This window comes from Mesoplodon mirus (assembly GCF_964341445.2).
Source record: "Mesoplodon mirus genome assembly, chromosome: 13".
Lineage (NCBI taxonomy): Eukaryota > Metazoa > Chordata > Mammalia > Artiodactyla > Ziphiidae > Mesoplodon > Mesoplodon mirus.
The window spans coordinates 436,488-452,139 of record NC_138989.1 but is presented as its reverse complement, the minus strand read 5'-3'; the positions used below and the strand labels follow the sequence as shown (position 1 = coordinate 452,139).

Genomic DNA, 15,652 nt, shown 5'->3' with positions numbered 1-15,652 from the left:
TCTGGGACGGAGAGTTGGCATGTTCATGTCTCCCATTAGTGATGTACTTCTATTTCTCTTTTCATCTACCGTTATGAAGTTGGTAACTATTATTTGGGGCACTGATATTCACAACTGTTTTATAACCCTGTGCACTGCAGCTTGCAGCCTCGCACGGTGTTCTTCTCCGCTGTGCCCTCCGGTCGGAACTCTACCCGGTGTGGCGTCCAGACCCGAGCGCCAGCCCCTGCACGTAGATGGACTCTGCCCAGGCAGGCGCTGATAGGGGGGAACACTGGGCGCTTGCAAAGCCTGCCAGCCCGCCTTTCCCGTCAGCCTCCGCCGCTCTCCCCAGGCCCTCCGCCTCCTCCGCAGAGGGTTCTGGGAGATGTCGTTTTCTGCCGGCCGCTCATGGTCGCGTGACGTACTTCCGCGTGCGCCGCACCCCCGCTTCAGCGGGGGACGCGCCTAGCGGGCTGCAGCCGGCTGGGCGACTGTGCACAGAGGCGGGCCGGGGACGTTCTGTTTCCTTGGCCGCGGGGCTGGCGGAGACGCGAAGGTACCCTGGCCCGAAACGTCCTGTGCGCACCAGGCTCTTGGCCGCCTGAACCCCCACGGTTGATCCGGGCGTGGAGGCGGCCAGCCCGGCCTCGGTCCCTCCCGCCTCACGGCTGCGGAACGGTACAAACTCATTGCCCCGGTTCCCTCCGCCCGGGCCCGGAGGCCGCGTCCCTGCGAGGGACTCAGCCCCGAAGGGCAGGTGCCTGGTGCCCGCGGACCCTCCCTCCGTGGGGCGCGAAGCCCCTGCTGGGTGGGCGGGGTGGGAGCAGCCGGGAGACCCTGCACGAACCAGCGCGGGATGGCCAGCAGGTCCCGGACAGCTTCGTGTTGGGTGAGTCGGGACTTTCTCCCTTGCGCAAGCTGACTGGGCCGTGAGCGTGGCCTTGTTCATCCCGTGACGGCCACGCCAGGGCCTGAGCTCGCGTGTTCGCCGCCGTCCGCCTGGGTCTCCAGGAACGTTCCTAGTCTTCGGGCATTTTGTGTCCGGTGCCCTGTCCTTCGGCAGGTACCCTGTTTTATGGTCTACAGCGGACCCTGAATTCTGAGGGCAGCGAGGGTCCTCGTGAAGGAAGTGATCCTTTGTCGTTTCAGGTTTCTCACACACAAGTACGGAGTTGTCTTCGTGTCCAGCCCTTTCGGGCCCCATCAGGGAAATTAACCTCCTTTTTGTTCATTCACTTGTTGAGATGCTCATACACCGAGTGTCTTTGTGTGCTGGACGCTGAGACTGGCGCTGGCAGTACGTTTCTTGCTTTCGAGGAGCTGCGGTCTCTTGCGGAGGGTGGTCGCTGGGCAGGGTGGCGGGCAGGTTCGAGGGCTCAGAGCCGGAAGGAGCCGCGTGGCGAGGGGAGAGGGCCAGTGGACCGGCCGGGCCGGGCGGGTGGTTGGGCGGTGAGCCAGAGCGGGCTTCCAGGCGAAGGTGAACTTCCTCGGAGCCGTTGGCGCGCTGCTCGTATTTCCGGCCTTGAGAACACTGTTGGAAGAGGTATCCAGGGGCCGAGCGGGCTTGTAGGTGTTCGAAGCGCAGTGCCTGTCGTCGGGTCTGTAGCTTGGGTAGGGGTTTTCAACTAACATGTGCAGATTAAAGGCGCCTGTGTTCGGGGGAGCGCAGGGTACGACGAGTAGAGCCCCAGGAGGGACCAGTAGAGGACTCGGGGCAAGCAGGACGGCGGTGCCGAAGGGCTGGGGTGCAAGGGAGGTGAAAGAAAATTTGGAGAGTGGTTTCTTCCCCTGCAAATTTGAGAAAAGAGAGCTTCCTAGAAGCCATGATACGAAATGCCTCAGAAGTATTTCATGAGGCCGAAATGTGCCGCCTGGACTTCAGAATGTGTGGGTCTTAAGCAGCTTTTCCAGAGCAGAGAGAATGGCGGGGGTGGTGCAGGTGGTCAGTTCCTGAGAGGCGAAGGGATTGCATGCGGCTGTGGGCAGCAGGATGTAGAGAAGCGACTAGTAATAGTATAGACACTTTCTTAGGTGATCAAGTGTGACAGGAAGAGTTTGGGTGTCAGGGGAGAAGGGATTTCACCGAGGCGGCCGGAGGGGTACAGTTAACCTCAAAATCAATGAACTTTTTGCTTTTAAACAATAACTATACAGAGAGTACAACGAGAGAAAACGTATTTGCAATAGCAATTGGAAAAGATAAAATAAGTGACCATAAGGGCACAGGACCTGAATAAAGAAGACTTCACAACTGTTGAATAATATTAATAGACACCACTCTTGGCCTAGCCACCTTGTGGGTGTGACGTCATTAACACCTCACGGCCCTGTGAGGCAAGTATGTCCCCATTTTACAGCTGAGGAAACTGGGGAGCCTGCCAGGTCCCAAACTAGTGAGGGAAACAAGGACACGAGGGTGGCAGAGCTGAGATTCAGACCCACGCAGAGTGTCTTCAGAGCCTGCACTCTGATCGCCTCTTAGGACCTAAAAGACTTGAACAAATGTAGACAGTATTTCCTTGTTTTTGAGTGCACGTGTTTAGCAAGCCTTTATTGACTACTATGCCAGGTAATTTTCTAGGGCATGCAGGGGTGAACAAGACTGACAGGGCCCATGACCCCGTGGAGGGTATGGGAGATGGTAAGACATACCAGGGGAACATCATGAACAAAGCTGTGAATGCTCATGCACTGAGAGGCTGGGTGGCTACTTCAGACTGGCAACCTTGTCTTGAGGCAGCATTTAAGCAGAATCTGAATGACAGCCGGATGATCATGGGAGGATGGGGGCACAGAACAGGAAGCAACTAAGTCAGTAGCCTTAAGGTGAGAACCAGCAGGTGCCCTGTCTAGTGGAAAGAAGGCGTGTGGCAGGCATGGGGAGGGAGCGTGTGAGAGCAAGGCCAGGTTGTGTAGGGCCCTTTCAGTAGGCAAAGGCTCATCTGGAAAGCCCTAGAGTTTATTACATTTTATGTTTTATTTTGAAATAATTTCAAAACTAGAGAAGTTGCAAGAATAGTATAAAATAATCTCCTGTATTGTATTTAAAGAAAACACCCTTCACCCAGATTCCCCAGATTAGCTCTGTCATTCTCTCTTTACTTGTGTGTGTGTGTACATGAATTGGTATAAAGGGAACAGCCACAGAGACTGAAGTTCAATGTTACTTTCTACCAGAGCCTCTTTCCCCTCTCCTCTGTTGTGCAGATGGGGAGTGACTTATCACCTCATCTAAACAGACATTGAGCTGGTTTGGGGCTGGGGTGCTGCTTTAGTTGGACTCGGTTCACCTGTATTTTCAGCGGGGTTTGTGGATCGCAGGCTCCTCCCTCTCAGTGCTTTGTGTCCTAAGTGCCTTGAGACTATGGGAGAGTCAGTCTGCCATTCCCGCCCAGTTCCTGCACTGACCGCACTCAGCAAATGCCCCAGGGGGACAGCCTGCTGTCCAGGGGGACATCGAAGGCTCCACTGGTTTCTCTTTCTCCTGGTGTCGTCCTCTGTCTCAGCTGACCCCGTCCCCCCTGTTCTCAGGCTGGACAAATGCCCTTGGCGAAGTAAACAGCCAGCCGGCTCTTAGCTCACCTGGGAAGAGCTCTCCCGTCTCTGAAATTTGGTTCATTTAGTCCTCCTTGCTTGCGTGGGTCTCTGATGTTCATGAGGATTGTAATTTACCATTAATTTTTTAGTTGTAGCAGCGGTAGTCCAAACGTATGATTTTATTTATTGTGAATAAGTGTTAGAAAAGAAATATCTTCTTAGCATTTTGATTGAGAATTCATTGAATTTCTAAATTAATTTGTTGAAAATTAATATCTTTATACCACATTGAGTCTACATATCATAAATGTTACTCGATTACTCAAGCCTCTGTGTTTTTTTTTCTTTTTAAAAAAATATAAAAATGTTTGAAATTTAGTTGATATACAATATTATGGTAGCTTCAGGTGTACTACATAGTGATTTGACATTTACATACATTATGAAATGATCACTGCCCCAAGGCTGGTAATCGTCCCAGTACAAAGTTATTACAGCGTTATTGACCATATTCCTTATGCTGCATCCCCATGGCTAATTTATTTTATAAATGAAGGTTTGCACCTCTTAATCCCCTTTACCTATTTCACTCACCCTTCCACCTCTGGCAACCACCTTTGTGGTCTCTGTGTCTATGAGTCTGTTTTTGTTTTGTTTTGTTTATTTGTTCATTTAATTTTTTAGATTCCACATATAAGTGAGGTCATATGGTATTTGTATTTCTGTCTGATTTATTTCACTTAGCATAATACCCTGTAGTTCCATCCATGTTGTCACAGATGGCAAGATTTGGGGTTTTTTTAAATGGCTGAGTAATGTTCGTGTGTGTGTGTGTGTGTGTGTGTGTGTTTGTGTGTGTGTAGCACATCTTCTGTATCCATTCATCTATCACTGGACATTTACGTTGCTTCCATATCTGGGCTATTGTGTTTTCTTTGCCTCTGCATTTATGTATTTTATCACATGTGTATTTTTCGTTAGGTTTTTCTCTATTTTTAAGCTTTATTCCTGAGTACTTTCTAGCTTTGTTGTGGTTCTTATTACATTTTCAAGTTGGTTACTGTTGGTGTATCAAAGGGCTGTTACATGTTGATTTTTTTTTTTACTGCCACCCTGCTGATGTTTCTTACCGGTTCTCATGTTATGCCAGCTGTTTCTGTTAGGTTTTTTAGTCAGAAAATCAGATGTTTGTAAATAATGACAGTAATTTCTCCTCCTTGCTTAGTGTTTATCACTGGCATTTTGCTCTGTTCCTGCTGTGTTGGGTCCTCTGGGACAGTGCTGACTAGCAGAGTTGATGTGAGCGTCCGTGTCTTGTTCCTGATTTTAGTTTCACACAAAGTATGATTTTTTTTATAGGCTTAGGGAAATTACTTTTACCTGTAACAAACTGAATTCCGATTTTTACAAGCGGTTAAATTTCCTCTTAGTACTTTGCTTCACCTATTGAGATGATTGTCTGTTCTCCATTAATGTACTAATGTTACTTATTTCTTTGATACAGTTGTGTTTTGTTTTTTTAAAGCTTGGACTGCCCTTTAAGTTTCTGGATAAACTTCATTCATAGTTTGCTATGTATGTGTGTACAGGATTTGTTTACTCTATTAGTGTCTTTATCTAGGTGTTTGTAATAAATGAGATTGGAGTACAGTTTGTGCTGTCCTTGCCTGCTCTGTAGGGTTACACAGGTTTTGTGTGATGGGTTTCCCATCATTTCCTGTCTCTACATCAGATTAGATATGGGAGAAAATTTCTGTTCCTTGGATGCTGATAGAACTTACTTTTCAAGATAGTGTGGGACTGTTGTCTTTATGGAGAGCGTATACCTTTGATTACTGTTTTGGTTTATTTTATGACCATGGGCTAGTCAGTCTGGTCTTCCTAATTCTTTCCGGGCAAAATTTGGTTACTTTTATTTTCCTAGGAAAATTTCCATTTCTTCTAAGTTTTCAAATTTATTGGAAGAAACTTGTAAATACAGTCAGTTCTGCTATCATGTTTGCTTTAAGGATGTAAATTTGTTTCAACATGATTGATATCTTAGGGAACAAAGTGAGCTTTCTGACTGATTTCAGGCAAGCCTCTTTTCACCACTTTATACTAATGTATGGCCCTTCTGACACCCAAACGTCAGGTGTTTTTCAAGGTACAGTGCCATATTTATGGTAGTATTTATGTATTTCTCAAATCAAACATGTATAAAACTGCTACTGTTTTTATTAAGGTTCCTGATTTTCTTTTTTCATGTGTGCTACAAAAGTGTCACACCCCAACCCTGCTCTTCCCATAAGCAGAGGCTTTGCATAGTGGTGATTTTTTTTTTGTAACATCACATTATAGCAGAACCGCTTGTGTATAGTGATCGTTTATGAATTTTAAAATCCCTTTTCTATCTTAGAGTTATGCACCCTGTCTTAGTCATTCCCTCTTTTCTTTCTTTTCTTTTTTTATTTTATTTTTTTATTTTTTTTTTTTTTCCCCGTACGCGGGCCTCTCACTGCCGTGGCCTCTCCCGTTGCGGAGCACAGGCTCCGGACGCGCAGGCCCAGCGGCCACGGCCCACGGGCCCAGCCGCTCCGCGGCATATGGGATCCCCCCAGACCGGGGCACGAACCCGCATCCCCTGCATCGGCAGGCGGACTCCCAACCACTGCGCCACCAGGGAGGCCCTCTTTTCTTTTTTTAAAATTTCTTTATTTTCTTTATTTTTTTGGCTGCTTCGGGTCTTAGCTGCGGCATCTTTCATTGTGGGGCGGGCTCTTCCCTGTGGCACGCGGGCTTCTCTCTTTTTTTTTTTTTTTTAATTTTATTTATTTATTCATTTTTGGCTGCGTTGGGTCTTCATTGCTGCACATGGGCTTTTCTCTAGTTGCGGGGAGCGGGGACTACTCTTTGTTGCACTGTGTGGGCTTCTCATTGTGGTGGCTTCTCTTGTTGCAGAGCACAGGCTCTAGGCACACGGGCTTCAGTAATTGTGGCTCACGGGCTCTAGAGCGCAGATGTAGCAGGTGTGGCACACGGGCTTACTTGCTCCATGGCATGTGGGATCTTCCCTGACCAGGGCTCGAACCCATGTCCCCTGCATTGGCAGGCGGATTCTTAACCACTGTGCCAGCAGGGAAGCCCCCGGGCTTCTCTCTAGTTGTGGTGCGAGGGCTCCAGGGTACGCGGGCTCTGTAGTTGCAGGGCTCGGGCTTAATTGCCCCACAGCATGTGGGGTCTTAGTTCCCCGATCAGGGATTGAACCCGCTTCCCCTTTATTGGAAGGCGGATTCTTTACCACTGGACCACCAGGGAAGTCTCCTCATTTCTTGATTATGCTTGCCCAATTGAATTTTTTTGTAGTATTTCCTGTGTATTTTGTTTTTATTCTTATCAAACTTAAAAATAGCAAAAGGCTTAAAATAAGATACACTCTCTGCTCTACCCCTTTCTTCTTCCATCCTGTCCCTTTGGTCTGTGTTTGCTCTTGTGGCATCTACCTCAGGCCTTGCTTCCTGTTTCTCCTCCCCCCTGCATGAATGCCTTGGGCTTGATGTCACGGCTTCATTTTTCTCCATCACGACCTCAGACGTGCCCTGTCAGCTGTCCCTCCCCGGCCCTGGCAGTCATCTTGGCAAGAGCCAAGTATTTGGATGTCAGTTAACTTCCAGGCATTGGAAAGTCCAGGCTGCACTCCAACCCCTCTTCTTCCCCGACTCAGGCTGCGGGAGATGGGAGGCTCTTCTCTTTATTCCCACTTCACTTTTTGTCCCTGTGGGAGCTCCTCGTGGGTTGGGATGGGACCTCCTGTCATCTGGCGGTCAGTCCCCAGCATGACAGGGATCGCTTGGAGCCTGTGACAGGGCTCTACCCTGTATTTCCACTGGCCTCTGAGGCTCCCCCAGCGTTGCACTCACTGTGTCTTCCCCGGGGTCCCCCTCGCTGCAGGCAGCGCTCTTGGGGAGGAGCCTGTTAGGGCGTCAGTCGGGGCTCCTCTAGCTGCAGCTTCCTTGCCTTCAGCCCCCATCCCTCCCTTTCTCGTCCTGCAGGCTTCCCAACCTGTAGAGGGCAGTGTCTTCCGCTTGCTCGGCCAGGATCCTTGCCTTCTCCTCGACGTCCTTCTCTCTCTCTCTGCGCTGTCGTCTCCACCGGGGCGTCTCTGCCTCTGGCTTCACTGGATGCCTGGTACCCAACCACGACTCCTTACCCTAGTGCTCTTACTCCAGCCCCAGGGACCTTCATCTTTCACTGGAACTAGGACCCCTCCCCTCTCCATGGCAGTCAGAATGGTCTCAGATGGGGGTCAGAGCGCGCCACCCTGTCCAAGGCCTTCCGGGGGCTTCTCCTCCTGTGGAATGAAATCCAAGTCCTTACCACGTCCTTCGAGCCCTGCAGGCCTGTGCCTTTGTTCTCATGCTGCGTGGAAGGCTCTTCCCGAAGAAATCTCGGAGCTCGTTCTCACACTGCTTGTGTTTCTGCCCAAATGTTGCCTCAGCAGGGTGCTCCTGATCACCCATCTGAGATAGCGCCTGTGTCTTCCTCCCCGCCTCTCTCCCCTGAAGCTGCTGGAGGCCTGTCAGAGCACTGTCACCGCCTGCGTGCTAGGTGGCTGTGTGTTTACTGGCATCTCCCCTGCAGGAATGGAAACCCACTGAGGACAGGGACTGTGTCCGCGGTTGGTGCCTAATAAGTGCTTATTGAATGATCCCCTGAGGGTCTGTGGCTTGCTGCTATCTTTTGGTCCTGTGAGAGGAATTTATTGTGAGCACACTAGGTAGTTCTCAGAGGCATCAAGCACCAGGCATGCAGGCCGCATGGCTGACACTGCTGCAGGGCCGCCTGGTAGGACCCGCCCACCTCGGGGAGCAGACGCGCCCGTGCTGGCTCGTGGCCTGCGGCTCCGCGACCTGGGCTTTAGGTTCACAGTCTGTGCTGGGTGTCCCCTGGTCGGCTCTGTCGTGGACCCCTTCTTTTCTTGGAAGAAGCCTGGCAAGTCACCTATTTGTCACATTTTCTTTTCCTTCTTTCTTTCTTTTTTTTTTAAATTTAATTTATTTTTGGCTGCGTTGGGTCTTTGTTGCAGTGCACAGGCTTTTCATTGCGGTGGCTTCTCTTGTTGCGGAGCACGGGCTCTAGGACCGCGGCTTCAGTAGTTGTGGCATGTGGGCTCAGTAGTTGCAGCACGCGGGCCATAGAGTGCGCGGGCTTCAGTGGTTGCGGCATGTGGGCTCAGTAGTTGTGGCTCGCAGGCTCTAGAGCGCAGGCTCGGTAGTTGTGGCGCACGGGCTTAGCTGCTGCGCGGCATGTGGGATCTTCCCGGACCAGGGCTCGAACCCGTGTCCCCTGCATTGGCAGGAGGATTCTTAACCACTGCACCACCAGGGAAGTCCCTGGCATGTTTTCTTCATGTGCTTGCTCCCACTGAGACTCAGGTGGGCTGAGCAGCCGGCCAGACGGCAGGCACTTCCGGAGGGTCAGACCTTGTGTGTCTGGTGCCCGTAGTTAGAGTCGTGCTCGCCACCCCATGCAAGGTCTCCCTGAATAGGTTCTTATCAGACTGGAAACACCTTATTTTGTCTGCATGCATAGCTGTTCATTTCCCTCTACAGGACTAAAAGCTTCTGGAGGCCAGAGTGAGCTTCACTCATCCTGAAGTCTTCAGGACCCAAAAGAGTATCTAGCACACAGAGGCTCACTTATTATTATAATTTTTAAATTCTCTCTCAAAGCAAGTGGTGGCCTGGGCGCAGGATGCAGTCTGTGGAGGGACATTCTCCTTTCCTGGGTCCTCTACGTCTTTTCCATGTCTCCCAGTATAGTTGCAGCCTGTGGAATGGTGTGTGTATTGTTACAGGGATTGTCGTCATTCAAGGATATATCTATGGAGTTCACCTGGGAAGAATGGCAGTTACTGGATTCTGCGCAGAAGCACCTGTACCGGGATGTGACTCTGGAAAACTATAGTAACCTGGTGTCTTTGGGTAAGTACAGCTTCTCTTTTCGGCTCAGGTCGTGAGTCATAAGTTGCCACCGCTTTTTCTTTTGTTGTTCTGTCCCGGGGCCTCTGAAGTAATTAATGATTATGGACTTGAGCTCTAGAGGTCATACGTTCTCAGTCCCTATTCTGTCTTCATCCCCTCATTGTAATCTTTCTGCAAGTGCAAACAAGCTGCTTCCTCTCCTAGCTCCTAGCTTCCTTTTCTAGTCCCCAGCAGTTTGGCCCACATCCTTTGTGATTTTCCCTTAACAGGGTATCATGGTACCAAACCTGATTTAGTCTTCAAGTTGGAGCAAGGAGAAGAGCCATGGATAATAAACACGGAAGTTTCCCGTCAGAGCTGTCCAGGTGGGTGAGCAGAAACCATGGAGAGGGGAGGTCTGGAGTGAACCGGGGCTAGCACTCGGAGTGTTGCGTGCGCAAACTGTTCTTTGAAGTCCTTGAACCACTGGGTGGACTCAGGATGAGCCCACGAGTCCTCAGGTAAGGACGGGGCCCTCGGTTTCCTCCCGTGGCTCCGAGAGGTTGCTTTCTGGGTTAGATTTCTTCCTTCTGGCACCTTTTTTCTCTGCCTTCCTTCCCGTAGTCATGGGCCTTGTTTTCTCTCTTGCCTCTGCAGTTAACTCCCTTGACTTTACCCATAGTTTTTCATTTCATTCTCTCCCCTTGACTGTCTTAGGAGATTTCATTGCTTCCTTCTCTCTTCTCACACCAGTCACTTGGAAATTACAACTATTACTTTCTTGGGCACTTTTCTTTTTCTTTTTTTTTTTTGGACACACCGCGCAGCACATGGGATCTTAGTTCCCCGACCAGGGATGGAACCCATGCTCCCTGCAGTGTACATGCAGATTCTTAACCACTGGACTGCCAGGGAAGTCCCTTGGGCTCTTTCCTTAAAAGAATTCTGAAATCTAGCCTAGTCTCACCTGTATCTTAGGTGGTTTTTATCACCCTACTTTTATTTCCCTGACCCCGCTTACTCTTCCCTTTTGAGTTGTCCAAGTTTGGGCTTCTCTTCTATATTGTAACTGTGGAAAGGCTCTTCTGTCCTGAAAATCAAAGCTTTTTCCTCCCAGTGTTGTAACAGCCGAATTGCCATCCTCCTTCTCCTTTCCTCATGCGCTCTGGTCCCAGCTTTATACTCTTGCAGGAGAGTCCCCCTGGGCTTTCCCACTCTGCATTCTCAGTGGCAGAAATGGGAAGGCACTTCTGAAATTGCTCTTCTTCCTCCGGTTTCCCACCACTTTGGGGAGAAAAGTGTTTAGCAAGCGGTCCTGAGAAAGCAGGACAGCTACTGAGGCCCCCAGCGCAGCAGTCATGTACGGGGGTGACTGAGGCTGTGTGTCTGACGGGTGCTGACACACAGTCAGACAGTGTGTACGGGGCCTTGCCTAATCTGGTTCCTGCCTTCACTCTGTTCACTCAAGGAGTCTCAGCTGTCCTGGCCTTTGTTCTGTTTCTTAACCATGCCACGCAGATTCCCTCCTCAGGAGTTTTGTACTTGTTCCTTCTGTTTGGAATGCTTTTGTCTGGACGGCTGCTGTCCAGACCGCACCCTGCTGCTGTTCCTTTCCTTTAACCCTTGTCTTGCTATCACTGTCATCTTCACACTGTTTGGGCCTCACAGATGGACTTTCCCATTCTCTCTTCATCTCCTCTCCAACCTTAAATGTCGTCTGCTCCAGGGCTGTTTTGGCATCTCTTTTAATTTACACGTGTTCCCTAGAAGACGTTATCCCTCACGTCATTTAATACCTTGTATGTGCTGTTGATGCCTACTTTTTACTGAGCACTGAACTGAGGTCTAACTGCCTACCTGCTTCTCCATTTGGATACTTAACTATGATCTCAAATGTAATAGGATCCAAAACAGAGTCCTTTGTTTTTCCTCCGAACATGTCTCTCTCTCGGTGTTTTCAGTCTCAAAGAGCAGCACCACCTGCTTCTCAAGTCTCAAATCTAGGAGTTACTAAGTCCTCCCCTCCTCTGGGTTCTCACATCCAGTCCATTAGTACCTTTCTTAGTTCTCTTTCCAAGTATGTCCATGTTGCTCAGCTCCAGAAGGACAGCCAGCCCCACCCTGTCATCCTGGACTGCTGCAGTGGCTCTTCATTTGTCTCTCTGCCCTTTTCCTATTCGTTTTTACGTAACGGCCACTGATCTTTTAAAAGCACAAGACAAATCGAGACCCCCTCTAATTAAAGTCCTTTGGGTGAAAACTCTTTCCTGAGGCCTTGCCTAATCTGGTTCCTGCCTTCACTCTATTCACTCAGGGGGTCTCAGCTGTCCTGGTCTTTATTCTGTTCCTTAACCATGCCACGCAGGTTCCTTCCCCAGGAGCTTTGCACTTGCTCTTCCTTCTGTTTGGAATGCTTTTGCCTTACTTTCCTTATGGCTCACTCAGTCTCTCTTTTAACGTCTCATTGTACCTACCTACATGTCATACCTAGCTATTCTAAGTTAATATCCTGTGAATTAACTTTATGAGTAAACTCCTGCAATAATAAAATTGGCATAAATAGTTGGCATTGGCTTCTAAGTGCAGGCTAAATTTTTAAACTTCTATTTTTAAAAAACATTTTTGATCACTGCTAATTGGCTACCCATTTCTGTACAGGGACTTATTTTGGTTTGATTCACTTCCCCTTGCCCCCATGCTTGGTTATGTGATGTGTGTGCACTTGGCCAGTATTTCTTTTGAACCATTGTGTCAGAGGCCTGGACCAAAAGAAAAACACTCACTACATGGCAGTTCTAAAGCCCTTTAGTTCTATATTAGGTTTGTGTTATGATTTTAAATATATGGTGTTGGTTTTTTTTTTTTCTAGAAGGTTGGGAAGAATGGTACCAGAAAAATCAAGACGAACTTGAAAGTGTTGAGAGAAGCTATGCTTGTAATGCATTTGGAAAGCTTCATCTGAGCAAAAGCCACATTTCTTCAAGACAAAGCCTCCTTAAATATAATACACATGGAAAAAGCTTGACACAAAACTTAGCTTCAGCCAGAAGCTATCTAAGACAGAATCCTGATCAGTTTCATGGGTGTGATGAATCATATTTTCTTAAGCATCAAAGAACTCATAGTATAGAAAAAAACTGTGTATGTAAAGAATGTGGGAAAGCTTTTCGTTGTAAATCACAGCTCATTGTACATCTCAGAATTCATACAGGAGAGAGACCATACGAATGCACTAAATGTGAGCGAGCCTTCAGTGCCAAGTCAAACCTCAATGCTCATCAAAGAGTCCACACAGGAGAGAAGCCCTACTCCTGTATCGAGTGTGGGAAAGTCTTCTCATTCAGGTCACAGCTCATTGTCCATCAGGAAATTCACTCAGGAGGGAAACCTTATGGTTGCAGTGAATGTGGGAAAGCCTACAGCTGGAAATCACAGCTTATTTTACACCAGAGAAGCCATACAGGAGTGAAACCCTATGAATGCAGTGAATGTGGGAAAGCCTTTAGTCTGAAGTCCCCATTCATTGTGCACCAGAGAACTCACACAGGAGTGAAACCCCATAAATGCAGTGACTGTGGGAAAGCCTTCAGGAGTAAGTCGTATCTCCTCGTTCACATTAGGATGCACACGGGAGAGAAGCCCTATCAATGCAGGGATTGTGGGAAGGCCTTCAGCATGAAGACACAACTCGTTGTGCACCAGGGAATTCACACAGGAGATAATCCTTATCAGTGCAGCGAATGTGGGAAGGCCTTCGGTAGGAAGGAACAGCTCACCGCGCATCTGAGAGCTCACGCGGGAGAGAAGCCCTATGGGTGCAGTGAGTGTGGGAAAGCCTTCAGCAGCAAGTCATACCTCGTTATACACCGGAGAGCACACACAGGAGAGAGACCTTATGAGTGTAGCTTCTGTGAGAGAGCCTTTTGTGGGAAATCACAGCTAATTATACATCAGAGAACTCATTCAACAGAGAAGCCCTATGAATGCAGCGAATGTGAGAAAGCCTATCCTAGGAAGGCATCACTTCAGATACACCAGAAGACTCATTCAGGAGAAAAACCCCACAAATGCAGTGAATGTGGGAAAGCCTTCACTCAGAAGTCATCTCTCAGTGAACATCAGAGAGTTCATACAGGAGAGAAGCCATGGAAATGCTCTGAATGTGGGAAATCCTTCTGCTGGAATTCAGGGCTTCGTATACATCGAAAAACACACAAGTGAGAAATCAGAATGGAGTAGATGTTAGAAGCATTCTCACAGAAGCTGATCCACAGGAGACTTTGGAGGATAATAGAGGCAGGAAGTCCTAAAAATACTCTCTTATCAAATTAGTCATACAAGAGAGAGGCCAATCATATTTGGAATGAATGTGCAAAAGCTTTCAGAAGTAAGTCATACAAACCTTTATATACAAGAGAATAGTTGCAGGAGTACGGAGCAGTAACTGTATCAGAAGTGGTAGCCTGATTATGAAGATTTAACATGGGGAATTCATATTGAGAAACCCTTGTAACTTTAATAAATCAGGAAAGCACTTCCCATGGAAGCTGTGTTACATGGGGAGTCGCGTTCCAGATGTGGTGCTGAAGAAAGTCTTGGTAGAGAGTAAAGTTGTTTTTTATTTTAATATGTAACTAGAGTAATAGCAGGAAAATGGCAAGGAACATACTCTGAAGGTTAAGGGGTATGGAGTGTGACTTTCCTGAGTAACACTGAATAGTGTTTTAAAAATTTTTGGTATTTTATTTTTAAATGTAACTTGTTATATTTGATAGTTTGTGGAATAACACCCTCTAATATTCTCCACATTAAATGCTAAGGATCAGTGTTGTCTCTTTATTTCTTAGCAATATAACTAAAATAATGTAGTTTTTAATAAATGAAAGGATTCATTTCTCATTCCAAATGAATTTACTTATCCAGCAAGTGGGTCTGGCAGTTGTTAACAGGGGTGCTTCCTAAGAGCACTCACCATAATGAACATTGATTATATTTACCAGTTCAGTGTCTGTTCCGCATTGATCGGTAAGAGCGGCTTAGATCTCTTTGGAGAAATACCCCTCCTGTGTGTGTGCACCCTTGCGGTGGGTCTTTCAGGGTGTCCTTTCCACCAGTCACAGGTGAGCACTCTGCCGTTGTTGGGAAATGGGAGCCTCTTTTCCAGGAGTTTTCATCTCAATTTCAGTCTCCCATGAACCAGCAGGGAAATACTGGAACTCATTCTTGTCCCAGAATTCCAGTGAGACCATCAGTTAGTTCTTGCTGTTTTGATTTCTCAGAATAACTTTGGATACTGCCCCTTTTGAACCTGATTTTCTGGTCTTCTATGTGCTTCCTCATCTTTTCAATAAATATTGTTTTCTGCTAAAGTTAAGCAGAATGAGTTCCTGTTTCTTGTCACTGAAGGGCTTTAACTGGTAAGTCGTTGTTCTGGAGTAGCTGTAGGTAGTAAACTGTTGAAGAACAGCTGGGTGTGTGGTTTAGGTTTTTTCCTGAGACAAGAAGAAAATCTTTCAGATTCCTGTTTATATTCCAGGTGCATATGGTTTAGTACATAGTATGAAATAGTGTTATTGCTTGTGTACACCAAGAACCTTGTGGCCCCTGTTGGTAAGATTCTGGGAACACTGAGGAACTATTGTCCTAGAAGAGTTTTAAATTAATGAAATCTGGGGCAGGAGATGAGATGGCTCATTCTGGTTACATCAGCTCTTAACAACAAGGACAGACTTGAAGGCCTGGAATCTCATCTCAAGGCAGAGTACTGAACTTAGGCGCGCTCTGAGATTGCTGAAGTAATTGCTTACTCAGAGCTGTAGGGTTGAGATGGTGGAAACCAAATACACAGTCGTGTTGCTGACTTAGAGTCATCTACCTTAAGTGCGCACTAATCCCTTATGTAAACGTGCATTAGAAAAGTTGTCTCTTGATAGTTGATAATTGGAATAGTGATATCTGAGAAGTATCCAAGGACTCAGCCTAGCAAACTCGTGATATACTTTGCACTGTATTTGCAGGCCAAATACAGATTGCAGCCCATATTTGTATGGATGGCCAGCTAAGAAGCTTTTACATTTTTAAATGCTTCAAAAGATCCAAACTTTTATGAAATGAGAAAATTATTTGAAATTCAAATTTCAGTGTCCATCCATCAAGTTTCCTGGGGCCACAGCCAGACACAATCTGGCTGT

General features: G+C 47.6%; 1 long non-coding RNA gene across 1 annotated transcript; it reads left to right on the top strand.

Annotated features, from left to right (window-relative positions):
- Positions 1 to 436: 436 nt before the first annotated feature.
- On the top strand, positions 437 to 14,835 carry LOC309814288. The gene is made up of 4 exons (XR_014295664.1): positions 437 to 871; positions 9,356 to 9,482; positions 9,752 to 9,847; positions 12,331 to 14,835. It is a non-coding gene; the product is annotated as an uncharacterized lncRNA (long non-coding RNA).
- The last annotated feature ends 817 nt before the right edge of the window (positions 14,836 to 15,652 follow it).